Genomic DNA, 9,984 nt, shown 5'->3' with positions numbered 1-9,984 from the left:
TATGTGAGCTTTTTAGAGGTCTCTGAACTGATGCAGTGCTGTGTTTTCTTAAGGTGTGTTGCTGTATGCTGCTGCCACATGGATCAGTGCCACAACATTTCTGAACATATTCTGTGAACCCGATAACTTTGATATCTTCACTTAACATCGGTAAGATATGTAATTATATTCTTCAAAGCCTTTATACTAAAGAAAGAACATCCAGTTTATGACTACATGTAGCTACTGCTTTATAGGCCATAAGGTTTCTAATTTTTTAAAGTACATATCAGGGTTTGTGGTTTTTTGCTTTATACAAAAGTTCTAACCTCTAAAATCATATAATCGATTAAAATTATTTGATTGTCTTTAAATTTTATCTTGCTATCAAACTTTCCATTAAGCAAAGAATTTCCAAGGGCTGTGGAATTCTGGGGCAATTTTCAGTGACTTTATTTATTGGACTTGGTGTGAACACTCAGCGAGATTATAGGGGAAACATTTGCATCATCTCTAGAACAGCAGTCACAAAAAGAATATACCGTACCGGAACCGAGTAAAGTACCATCCACTCGCGAGTACGAGTACTCGTTCCGACTCCTTAATCGCGAGCGGCGAGTGAAAATAAGGCTTAATGAGTTTCTCCAAAACAATGACACTAGCTTTGACTCATTGCTCGCCACTCGCGAGCCTTACGAGTGTAGTATTAAATCAATATGCGATACAAGACATTGAAATAGCAAACTGTGTTCGACATGTGTTTGCTACAAAACTAGTCTGCGTTGATTTCACGTCTTTGAGGTAGCACAATCGCTACTTTATCTCAAGGTGCCTGTAAACCTCTATAACATTTTGGATCGTTTATTATCAGTAATTCTAAGTAATTTGTCATTATTTGAATGTTTTTTTGAAGAAAGAAATTTCAAAGTGTAATTGGCGTAATGGACAAGTCAGCCAAATATCCGTCTTGTAATCTGTTATATCGAACAGGTTTCTTGATTTCTCTCTTTTCTTAGAAAGTTTTTTGAAGGATATTCATGTCAAGGAAGAATTTTAGTTACGAAAAAAGCAACCTAGTGGAGTTATTTTAGCTTCGTTGTAAAGTAGCGAACAGACTTATGGCGTTGTGTTTGAACCGGTTCAAGCTGGCCATGACTTGTAAAATGCAAATTAAGTCATATTTTCATATTTGAAATCACACTACTGGCTATTTGTCAAAAAAATACTTTATTATACTTAAGTTATAAATTGCATCGAGTAACACTTCGGCTTTGAATACTATAATTAATTTACACGGTTTTTCTGTTTCCTTCGCAAACATTCATCAATCCTACTAATACATGTTTTCCAAAACTGGTCGCCACTTTGTTTACTTTCATTGGCATAAAACCTAAATACTATTTCTTTAATTTTGTTTAGTCTAATAGGGTCCAACACTTCCTTTCCTTGCCTCCCCGTACAGTTTCTATTGACACGTTCGTGTTCGTCAAAAAAATGTTTCATTTGCAATGTGGCAAAATGTCCAGGTGAGGACGCTTTATCCTTAAGGGACTCGTACAATTTCCATTCTTCATCTGGTAATGGTCTCGATGGTATGTGGGATGTGTCTGGCAATGGCGTTGGCGTGGAGTTGGCTGATGACACATAGCTGTTTGCGATGGTTTCAGCATTCTCTATTCGGTCGAGTCTCTTCAGCATTTGGACTTGGTTCTTTAGTATTTGTCGTAGTATGTCTGCTGTGTCGTCATGGATCGTTGTCGTTGATGTAAACAGTCGCCGGTGAACATTGTGTTTGTGGTGGGGACTTCTGTGGCGTCGTGGTGTGTCGGAGATGTGAATGGTGACTCATGGCTGCAGAGTGATTGTTGCTTCAGGTGGCGGTGAAGAGCAGACAGGCGAAGCAGTGGACAATGGTGATGATGATGTACGCGAAGACGGTTGGGGGGGTGACAATGGTACTGCTGGTGTTGACGTGTTTGTAAGTGCAATCAGTGGTGGTTCGTTGGGGCCATCTCAAGAGCACAGAAGTACAGCCTATAAAAGAAAATAGTGTGCATAAGTATAAGGTTGAGTGAATACTTTAGATAAGAGATTACATGTTGAGTATTACTTACTGGCTTTTTACCCTTTGAAGGCGGCTTTCCTGTTGCTGTGGTTGTTTTTTTCTTTTTTGGTTGCGGCGGCTCTACAAGCGGCTCGTCGTCTCCTGTCTCATGCTGCTCATCTCCGGTCTCGCTGGTCGTCTTCTGTCTCCCGCTGGTCGTCTTCAGTCTCTTTGGGGGCAAGTAATTCGTCCAGTTTTACTTCCATCAAATCCTCTAGCACCTTCTTTTGATCTAAGTAGAGAAATATAAGACAAAATTAGAATACTGGATGCAATAATTACTAAATAATTTTTAAGATACTTACCATGCAGATCGATTACATTTCCTTTGTAGGTACGCCTTCCATCTTGGACATTACTACAGCACCTTTGTCTATGTTGCCATTTTTGATTTTTTTGGATTCGACAACTGCAAAAGTATTGTCACTTTCAAAATATACCAGCATAAACTTTTTTTGGTTTGTTAGTGTTCGCCAAGTGGGTATTTTGTCTGATGTTGTAAATAATATCTGATTGACTAAACTTGTTGTTGATGTTGCTACACAAAACGAGCAGATATCAAAACCTCCCAGCCATCCATTTTTGAAGCACAGGTCGGATCGAAATGCACCAATAGGAATAGAGCAAATTGAAAAGCATTGTTCCCATAAACTCCAATAGAAAGACGCTTTTATGATTACCCAAGCCACGCACATCGATCAATAAAAACAATAGGCATTCTACTCGTTCCTACGTACAATTCATTTTAATGTTTATTCTCCTCATTCCTTCGTTCGTTTCGTGTATGAAGTAAAAACATGCCTCGTTTAACTAGTACTCTAAAAATCAAAGTCCTTCATTTGTTAAGAGAAGGCAAGAGAATGTATGATATTTTACGAATATTGTCGGAACAAGACAACTTTACCATCAATCATAGACATCTTAGGACTTTCCTAAAACGGTACAACAAAACTGGAGAGTTGAACCTGCCACCGCCGAAGAAAAGAGCCAATCCAAAGTGTTCTCCAGAAGTAATGGCATTCATTGACAGAAAAATGGAAGAAAATGACGAGACAACAGTGAGAGACCTCAGCCGCATGCTTAGTCGGGAACTGGGCCTGAACATTTGTGAAAGAACACTGAGGAAGACTAGAAAGAAGCTAGGATGGTTATCTACTGGGTCCAAGTATTGCCGACTAGTGAGGGAACCGAACCGTCTGAAACGTCTAGAGTACTGCCAGAGACTTTTAGCCACCAAAGAACACTTCGATGACGTCATCTTTGCCATGGAAAGCCATGCGAAGCTATCATTCCATCGATGGTGGGAGCCACCCAAACTAAAGCCCAAGCCCAAGCATCCCTACAAGATCCACGCGTGGGCCGGCATCTCGAGGCGTGGCGTCACCAAGATTGCTCTCTTCACTGGCATTATGAACGCTGAATTCTTCACCAACACCATACTAGAACACCACCTGAAATCCTTCATCAATAGAGTATACCCCAATGGAATAATAATAATAATAATAATAATAATAATAATAATAATAATACGAATATTTATGCAGGATAAAGACCCTTCAACAATAATGCTGTTATCAATGGGGGTCCTGCTAAAAATAACATAAACTAAATGTTAAAAAAACTAAAAATAAAAAATAGTCTCTAAAATAATAAAAATATAAATTAGATCATATATAATAAATTCAATTATAGTGTTCATCTAAAAGTTTTTAAAATCCTTAAGTTTTTTTGTTCTTCTTATATCTAGAGGAAGTTCATTATATATTTTGGCAGCCATAAAGTAGAATCCTTTTCGAGCATATTCTGTCTTAAGACTTGGAAGTTTAATGCTAAGACAGTTGTTTCTTGTGTTCTGTGTATGTTGTTGGATCGTGAAGTAATTCTTGAAAGGGTAATACATTTTACCGTCCAGGGTGTTCTTCACTAGGACACAAGCCCGTTTCTCTTTGGCTGCCAAGGGTGAAGTGAGGTACAGAGTACTATCATTTCTTTTAGATACTGCTTTTTGGGCTCGATCGTGAAAATTGTCAAGTCTTGATTTCTGTGTAGGCGAAAGCTTAAGTGATAGGATACCACAATAGGATAGAGTTGGCAGGATCATAGAATTATAAATGGCTTTAGATGCTTTCTCATCAAGATAAGACCTCAGTTTCTTTAATAAACACAGTCTGTCAGTAGCACGTTTAAAAGATTTTTCAAAGTGCGAGTTAAGGTTCAGCGAAGCATCAATTAAAACACCAAGGTACTTATATTCATTTGTAGTATTTATAGTTGTGTGTTTATATCCAATTTCTAGATTCCCATCAGACCTTTTGATGCGTTGTGCAGTTCCGAATAACAATGCCTCAGATTTTCCTTTGTTAAGATTCAGAATCAGGTCATTCTCATCAAGCCATTCACTAATAAACTTCATGTCATCAGTAAGTTTCCTGTTAATTTCCTCAATATCCTTGTCAGCAATGTAAATGACAGTGTCATCAGCATACTTGATGATTTTAGAATTTTCTATGGTGTCAGTGATATCATTGAAGAATATTAAGAACAGCAACGGTCCCAAAATTGATCCTTGTGGCACGCCGGAATTTATGCTTAACACTTCCGATCGATGGTTGTTATATACAACATTAGCTTTTCGATTGAAGAGGTAATCTTCAAACCATTGCAGTTCTTTCCCATTTATTCTATACTGAGGTAGTTTGGTTAGTAACTTGGAATGGCTGATTACGTCAAACAGCCATTGGTGAGGTCGAGGAAGACAGCACCAACAAGAAGCCCGCTGTCAACATAATTCCTAATATCATCAGTTAATAATGCAGCTGCCAGCTCAGTGGACATTCCAGGCCTAAAACCAAATTGGAACTGTGACAGAAGCTTGTTGTCATTCAGATATTTCATTACTTGACGATGAATTATTTTTTCCATTACTCTAGAGATCACTGGTAAAATTGATATCGGCCTTTAATGATCAAAATTAGAGAAGGATCCAGATTTGTGCAATGGTATAATTTTGGTCATTTTCCATGCATTTGGAAACAAGCCAGTTTGTAATGATAGATTAATAATATGTGTTAGTGGACCTGCTATAACAGGAGCCGAGTCCTTAATCAATCCAGGTGGGAGGTCGTCGATTCCCGTAACTTTCGATCTTTTAACTGATTTTAAAAGCCTTTCGACGTCCATTTGATTTACAGGTTCAAATTCAAAATTTATTTCGACTTCAGTTCTCTTTCGAATCAATGCAGGTAGACGCCATATGAAGTTCCTCAAAGGAATTGTTTTTTCTTTCAGAGCAGAAATTGTTGCGGTGAAGAATGAGCAGAAGCCATTGGAAATTTTTGAGGGATCACTTGTCTTAATACCATCGAATTGAAATGATCGCGCTGCACATGACTTCTCAGATTTATTAGGATATATGGATTTGAGAGTCTTCCAGAACTTTGATGGATTGGAGGAATTTTCATTGAGAAGATTTTTATGATAGTCGGCCTTAGCTCTTCGTATTTCAATATTTACTTCATTGTGTTTTTTCTTATATTCTATTCAATCAGAGTCTAATTTGTCTTTACGATATTATCGAAGTAATTTATCCCTTTGATTCATAAGTGCCTTGACAACAGATGTTAACCAAGGAGCTGGTTTGCCTTTAACTTTTTTCACTATCTTTGGGGCATGTCGGTTAAACACGGATTTGAGGCAGTTTTTCATAAAATTCCAAGCTACATTAACATTTGTTGATAAAAATACTGGTGACCAATCGAGATTGCGAAGTTCATTTCTCAACGATTCAGGATCATAATTTTTATAATCCCGACAGTTTATCACCCTTGAGTTAAATTTCCTTGAATTTATTTTCCTAACACAGCCAACCATTTCGTGGTCACCAATAGACGTTGGAATTACCCCAGAATCACGCAAATTTTCAGCACAGTTTGTGGCGATGACATCAATGAGACTTTTTGAAACTTCAGTTATTCTAGTCGGTTCTTTAATTATTTGCTTTAGGCCATGTAGATTCAAAATGGATTTAAATTCTTTGTTATCTCCTGGGACCAAGTAGTTGACATTTACATCTCCCAGTAAGATAATTTCTTTACATTCTTTTGATGCCAGAGAAAGCATTCCATCAAGCTCTTAATTGAAGTTACGGTTGAGATGATTTGATGAATCAGGAGGACGATACATTATTCTTGTTCTAGCAAGAGGAATCTAGATAGCTAGTGCTTTACGTTCTGTTGAGTAATGGCCTTTTGAACGCTTAAATTGTTGTGTTAGCGATTTATATTCAGAGTGGGCGATGCTTATCAACACCAAATAATTTATTTAAACTACAGTACAGATACTCTCGAACTAATTTTCTTTCAGTCCAACAAAAGCTCTTTTTAAAAGACTGGTTACACTCGCGAGCCAAACGAGCCAAGGCCACTCCTTCCGTTTCGAGTGAGTGATGCTTTCATGAATATTCCGTTATGCATCACTCACGAGTGACCATGGCCACTCGTTACTCGTACTCGCGAGTGGATGGTACTTTACTCGGTTCCGGTACTGTGGCCGTGTTTTCACTAGGTTTCCTAACTAGCCTAAAATTCCTCAAGGTGTTTGTTGACAGACCAACTTTAGACCAGTATAACTTGCCGACTGTTTTCACTTGAATTTTTAGTGTCAGTATGAGTGACAGATTCTTGGATATAGTTACATCCCGCGCATTTCGAAATAATGGCGGGAGATGAAGGACTCGTGTTTACAACTTTTCTTTTAATCGTGGCTGTCTTTCTTCGCAAACGTTCACGATTTCTTCGCAATCTTCGATTGTTATCCTTAAGAAGGAGGCAAGGAGCAAATCTGGCATTTCTTTTGTCAATACAACAACGAAATCGCCCAAGAAGAAGGAAGTTAGCTTGGGTTTATCCTAGGCCTCAGTTTTGGTTTGAAGAGCTTTTGAATAACAGAAATCTAGATCATTTGTGGCGTGAACATTTTAGAGTTAACAGAAACACATTTGATTTTATTTGTGGGATTGTAGGTCTATATATGAGCAAGCAGGATACAATCTTATGTCAAGCGATACCAGTAGAGAAGCGAGTAGCTATCACTTTATGGCGATTAGCCACAGGGACTCCTACAGAACTGTTGCGCTTAGTTTTGGAATAGGACGATGCACAGCAATGAACATTAAGGACGAGTTTTGTTCGGCTCTGATGAGGCGTGTAAACGAATTTATCAAATTCCCGAAGACAGAAGATGAAACTAGACGTTCAATTGCTTAGCTATGGAATCCCAAGCCCCACTGTTTCTCCGTTTGCTAATAGGATAGCTCTCACGCCAGATTTCTAAAAGGAATCTCGTCTCTGCATCAGACCAATTTTTTCCACGGCTCTTAGCGCATGAGGATGCCTCTCCAAATGAACCCGAGGATGTAGAAGGAAGGTTTGCATCGCGACTAGTGGGAGGGATGTTTCTGGACGATGTTAAATTTAGCGTATTTGGGCCACGTGGTGGAGTATCAGCCGGAAAAGTGAAGCTAGTAGATGGCGCACGAGGTGGTGTACTAGCAGGAAAAATTAACGTAGTAGGTCGTGATGTAGCAGCTGGAAAAGTTAAGCTAGATGCTCTCACTTGCGGCGGATTGAGGTAATAACGTGGAAAGAGTAAAGGTCCTTGGTTTGTGCTTGGCGAATCGAAAGCCAACGGTGGTGGGATCATAAAGCGATGTCTAAAAAGTACAAGAAAACCGAGCAATCATTATATGAACACTCGATTATAGTAAGAAGAATATTTCACATCTAAACTTTAGCTACTTACGTAAAGTTAGAGGATGGATCCATGTTCGAGGATGGATTCGTGTCGTCTTCCATTGTTGCTGTACTGAGAACACTCGACGAATATCTGACCTTTTTATTTGACATTTGTCTGTCAAGAACATCGCTGTGATTGGTTGATGTGTTTACTTGGACAAGTTAAACCATCTTGCTAGGTAGTCTAACTTTTGCGGTATTTCCGGTGTTTGAGCAACGATTTTGCCCTTGAAAGTTAGGGTGTTTTCACTGTATTTCCGGAACCGTGACACCTTAAGGAATTTTAGACGAGTTAAAACCCCTAGTGAAAACACGGCCTGTATGTTTATTGAAAACGACATCTGATAGCAGTAGCGAATTCTCTGAAAATAGTTGTTTCCTATTACAATGCTGATGAGTTAATGAGCTATTGGGATGCGTGTAATTTTGCCGAGTTTTTAGAGTGGACTACACGCAAATGGACGGACTACGCTAGTATGAGTGTACTCTGTTAACGGAGTGCATGCGTGTTACACACGCCTTACCGTGACATACATCTGGGCTGTACTTTAACAACAACAACAACAATAATAATATACTTCATTAATGTGTCATTTTTCGTTAGCGTTTTTCAAAACATTTTCACCAAATAATTTCTACTGTTGCATTTCTGGCATCGCTGTTTCCAGACTGGGCATTGTTCTTTCTTCATCAGGTTTCTTCTATTGCAGAACTTACAATCTCGGGGCTGACTTTTGTATTGAAATATTTTGTTATTTAACACTTTTATTCGGCATTAAATACTCGTACACCGAATAACAACTCGATTTTCAACCACGAGGAGCAAAACATGAACTTGAGGCTCCCAAAACCAAAACGAGGCTAATTTACATAAACAATGTCAATTTCAACACTCCTTCTCATTGTTTTGAAAAATGTTTATAGTTCATGGCTTTACCACAACTCCAGCAAGTTCACGAAGTTTGACAAATTGTCCTTTGTGTAATCCTTTGGTTAACATGTCTGCTACCATATCATTTGTAGAACAATAGACTATGCTAACTGATTTCTTATTCACATGATCTCGTACAAAGTGATATTTTATGTCCACATGCTTAGCTCTTCCATGATAGTTAGGATTCTTTGTCATGTTGATAGCTGCTTGATTATCTTCATATACTCTCATGGGTGTCTGGGTAACCACTTTCAAGTCTACAAGCAGATGTTTGAGCCACAACGCCTCTTGTACAGCAGATGACAAAGCCATATATTCTGCTTCAGCAGTTGACAATGCAACACAAGGTTGCTTCTTGCTCCTCCAGCTAATAGCTCCACCACACAGTTGAAATAAGTAACCAGATGTTGACTTCCGATCATTTACATCACCTGCCCAATCTGCATCAGAGAATCCAACGCACTCAGATTCCCCATTGCAAGTAAAGAGAATGCCATAGTCCACAGTTCCTTTGAGGTATCGTAGAATTCTCTTTAGAGCGACCCAGTGTTCTTTGGTTGGATTAGATGAGTATCTAGCCACATTGCTAACTGCAAATGCAATGTCTGGGCGTGAAACAGATGACAGATATAACAAACTGCCGACTACTGACTGATACTCAGACTGGTTATAAGGAACATCCTCAGAACCAGCTTGAGTGAGTTTTGAGTTGGGATCTACTGGGGTAGCAACAGGTTTGCAATTTTCCATACCAAATTTCTTGAGAATGTTTTCAGTATAAGAGGGTTGACCAATCCAAACCTTTCCATCTTCTTGAATCACTTGTATTCCAAGAAAGTACTTAAGCTCCCCCATGTCCTTTACGTCAAACCTTTCAGAGAAGCTTTGCTTGACTTCAGCAATTTTCTCGTCAGATGGACCTGCAAGAACAATGTCATCGACATACACAGCAATGACAAAAGGGTTAGAATCATCATCAGAGACATAAATGCAAGGATCACTTGGAGTCTGAACAAAACCCATGGACTTCAAGTGTTCGTCCAGTACATAGTTCCAGCATCTAGGTGATTGCTTCAATCCATAGAGGCTCTTGTTCAATTTGCACACTAAATGTTCCTGTCCTTCAACAATAAATCCTTCGGGTTGTCTCATATAAATCTCTTCATCTAAGTCTC

Source organism: Actinia tenebrosa, unplaced genomic scaffold, assembly GCF_029948245.1.
Source record: "Actinia tenebrosa isolate PJP-AT-01 unplaced genomic scaffold, QUT_ActTen_1.0 PGA_scaffold2__45_contigs__length_23673736, whole genome shotgun sequence".
NCBI lineage: Eukaryota > Metazoa > Cnidaria > Anthozoa > Actiniaria > Actiniidae > Actinia > Actinia tenebrosa.
Note: the sequence above shows the minus strand (reverse complement) of the source record.